Source organism: Lygodium microphyllum, chromosome 16 (assembly GCF_053477565.2).
Source record: "Lygodium microphyllum isolate KBCC chromosome 16, Lygodium_microphyllum_v1.1.10, whole genome shotgun sequence".
Taxonomy (NCBI): domain Eukaryota; kingdom Viridiplantae; phylum Streptophyta; class Polypodiopsida; order Schizaeales; family Lygodiaceae; genus Lygodium; species Lygodium microphyllum.
Genome location: NC_141150.1, coordinates 88,247,825 through 88,248,887, shown reverse-complemented (window position 1 = coordinate 88,248,887; position 1,063 = coordinate 88,247,825). Strand labels below are relative to the sequence as shown.

At 33.0% G+C, this 1,063-nt stretch overlaps 1 long non-coding RNA gene across 1 annotated transcript; it reads left to right on the top strand.

Moving 5' to 3' along the window:
• The first annotated feature begins 266 nt into the window (after positions 1 to 266).
• Positions 267 to 825, top strand: LOC148023085 (uncharacterized). The gene is made up of 3 exons (XR_015693501.1): positions 267 to 346; positions 462 to 547; positions 658 to 825. It is a non-coding gene; the product is annotated as an uncharacterized LOC148023085 (long non-coding RNA).
• The last annotated feature ends 238 nt before the right edge of the window (positions 826 to 1,063 follow it).

The following is a 1,063-nucleotide window of genomic DNA, read 5'->3' as shown; positions in this document are numbered from 1 at the left end:
CATACTGAGCTTTCCTTTGTTTTTTTACTCCAAGAATCTCCGAGGGTGAAGAACAATGATTTATTAAGAACTCAACTTCTACAACATCTTTGGGATTTTGAACACTCAACTTCTTCTTCAACATCTTAGGGTTTCTCTGTAAACAAAGTTACAGGTATATTGTCTTGTTTTTTTGTTGCTCCACTGTTAAATTTTATCTCGTTTAGACAAAATGTATACAAGTTACATGCATACTGAGCTTTCCTTTGTTTTTTTACTCCAAGAATCTCCGAGGGTGAAGAACAATGATTTATTAAGAACTCAACTTCTACAACATCTTTGGGATTTTTTGCAGAGAAAGCCACAGGTATATTGCCATTTTTTACTACTGTTCCATGGTTAAATTTCAACGCATTTGGACAAAGCCTATATAAGTTATATGTATGTGTTGACCCAATATTTCTTTTTTTTTTGTACTATAGGAATCTGTCAGTGAAGGAACAATGGTCTTGCTATAAGTCAACTTCTTGTTCAACATATCTAGGGATCTTTGTGAAAGAAATTACAGGTACAATGTTTCTTTTTTAAATTGATCCATTTAAATTTAATTTCATTTGGAGATAACATTTGCAAATTATACACATGTTGATAGGTAACTTTTGTATTTGGTTGTTATAGATGTCTTCACGGAGGAAAAATATCAGTAGCATACTTGTAGTGGAGGTCTTCAACAGGAAAGATAATGGCGGTAATTGGATTTGTGATAAGTATTATAAGTTGGATTGGATTTTGATGCACCCAAGTACTCGAGGGAGTTTCAAGGTCAAGCGCAAGGATGTTGCAAACCCTAGCAAACATTGGAAAGGTAGAATTCTAGAGTTCAGAAAAGTGTTTAATGGCACAGGTGCAGTAACAGAAGTGTTGATTCAACATGTTTATACGCATAAACAAATCTCTGTACACGACGAGAACAACATTGCAAATGATAAACAAAACAGTAAGTTGTTAAATTTTATCATTGATTATTCTTTTGTATCAGAGTTGTTTTTAAAAGTCTTTGCAGTATTCTAATTCAGTCTTGTTT